Genomic DNA, 2710 nt, shown 5'->3' with positions numbered 1-2710 from the left:
TATCCGACGCGTGTGCGTGATTTGGAGATTTGCACAGCGACGCGGGCGCGTACCTGACGCGTACGGGTGACACGCAAAGAAGACCATTGACGCGTATGCGTGACTTGCGCCACGTGCAAAAAATGCTGGGGGCAATTTCGGGCTGAGTTTGGATCCAGTTTTTGGCCCAAAAACGCAGACTAAAGCCAGGGGACTAGCAGAGACTCAACATACATTCAGACACTTCTCATTTACATAATTTTAGGTTTTAGATGTAGTTTTCTAGAGAAAGAGAGAGGCTCTCTCCTCTCTATAGGTTTAGGATTCTTAGTTTTATTCCCTTTCAGTTTTAGATTTCTATTATACTTTAATTTAGTTTTCTTCTACTCTTATTTGTTCTAGTATTTTATTTTATCTATCTTCTCTTGTTGATCTATTTATTCTACAATTTAATTTATAAACTATTCATGTTAGATTCAATTTTCCTTTTAATGCAATTTGAAGTATTTCATATTTATTATTTCTCTCTTCATCTATTTGCAATTGGTTGTTTAGATTTATTTTTCTTGTTAGTTTTCTATGATTTTATTTTGTGCCTTCCAAGTGTTTGACAAAATGCTTGGGAGGATCATAAATTAGACTTTAATGTTCTTGGCTTGGGATGGTAACTTAGGAACTCTTGAGTTACTAATGTCCAAGTAATTGATGATTGGGAGCCATTAAATCTAGTTCTTACTAATTGAATTGGTGGAGAGCTAAGACTTATGGACTTGGATTGATATAGCTCATTTAACTTTCCTTGACTATTAGTTAGAGGATGACTTAATGGGATTGATCCTTGCCAATTTCTCATGTTGTGGTTAGTGATAAGGATAGAGATCCTTGACCACCAAACCTTGCCAAGAGCTTTTCTAGTCATTTGATTTTCCTTTGTAACCCCAAAATATATTGTAAATATTTTCCTTATTATTGGTTATTGTAAATATTTTCCTTATTATTATTGGTTATTGTAAATATTTTCCTAGAGCTTCTCGTGTGCCTTATTATTGGTTATTGTAAATATTTTCCTTTTGCTTATTTGTTGGTTTTTTGTTAGTTTTAGGTCTTACTTGCTTATTTCTATTAGTTTTTGTTTTTAGTAGCTACTATGAATTCTCACCCCTTTGGCTATGAGTGTGGTTATAATTATGTTGCAGGAAGAGGAGATTATAATGACAACCTGCATCATGGTTGGAACAATCAAAGATGGGAGGAGCCACAAGGATTTGATCAACTTTCTTGGCAACAACCTCCACCAACTTACTATAAGCAACGACCATTCCATGATGCATACCAAGACAATGGTTATGGTAGACCTTTTCGTTACACTCAATACCCACCATAACACGTCTATGAACCTCCTCTTCAACATAGCTTTGAACCACCATACTCACAAGCCCCTTTCAACCAAGCACTTCCATATGATCCTAACCCATATCCACCATACAAACCACCTCATGAACCATATAGGGAGCCACCCCAATTCCAACCCAATTACCCACAAAAACCACCACTTCCATATACACCTTGTCCATACCCATCGATCCTAGAGCCATATGATCCTAATTATGTTATCCAAGAGGGACAAGAGTCAAGGGATCGTCCCAAGGAAACAGTGGACCGACTTCATGCAACCATTCATCAGCTGCAGTGAGCGGTAATTCGATTACATTCCCAACGTTTGGACACTCAAGGAGCCTCCATGCCCTCATGTGGAGAATCTAATGAAAAATGTAGTATGAAGGAGACACCACTGAACAGTGATGAGCATGAATTTGTGTTGGAACAATTGGAAGAAGCTATGCCCCCCAGAGAAGAAGAAGAAGAAGTGGTTGAAGATCTAGGTGATGCTGAACCTCTATGGGAATTTAGAGTTGTAGAGTATTCCTCCAATCAGCTTGAAATTGATGTTAAGGAGGATGGTGCACAACCTCCAAGGCATGTTCCTTATGAAGAATTGGACGGAATAGATCAAGAGGCAAGTTCCCTTGGTGATGATGATCATGAGTCAAGCCCTCCTAGTGATGAACTTGCATCCGCAACTGAATCCCTTGATTTTGAAGAACCTTCTCCAAGTGAATCTGAAAATGATGTGGAGGTAGACTTTTCTCAACCTCCAACTTATGACTTAAGTGATGGGGAAGAATTAGAAGAGTTTGATCAGGGTGCAGTTGAAGTTGAAGAGGCTTGTAAAGACGTGGAAGAACTCAGAGAAGAGCACAAGGGAGTGGAGCTTGTAAAGCCATTGAAAATACCTCTCCCCAAGCCATCACCTTCCATCCTTTCATTCAAGTGGGTAAACCTCTTATCTCTAAGCTTTATAATCCCACTTGAATATGGTTTGCTTGAGACGGATGGTCAACTTAGAGCTCTTTTTGGCTTTAAGAGTAAGAGGGAGATGGTCAGTGATAGGAGCTGTCATGCAAGGTTTACTATGGTTGCATGATCCAAGTCGCATTGTGGTGCACGAAATTGTGAACAATACTTTTCACAACTCTCATAATCCCTGGTCATGAACTCCAAAAACTTGGTGGTTCAATTCCATGGCATTACACAACTTCGCACAACTAACCAGCAAGTGCACTGGGTCGTCCAAGTAATACCTTACGTGAGTAAGGGTCGATCCCACGGAGATTGTTAGCATTGAAGCAAGCTATGGTCATCTTGTAAATCTTAGTCAGGCAAACTCAAA

This window comes from Arachis stenosperma, chromosome 2 (assembly GCF_014773155.1).
Source record: "Arachis stenosperma cultivar V10309 chromosome 2, arast.V10309.gnm1.PFL2, whole genome shotgun sequence".
NCBI classification, from domain to species: domain Eukaryota; kingdom Viridiplantae; phylum Streptophyta; class Magnoliopsida; order Fabales; family Fabaceae; genus Arachis; species Arachis stenosperma.
This window is presented reverse-complemented; position numbering follows the sequence as displayed.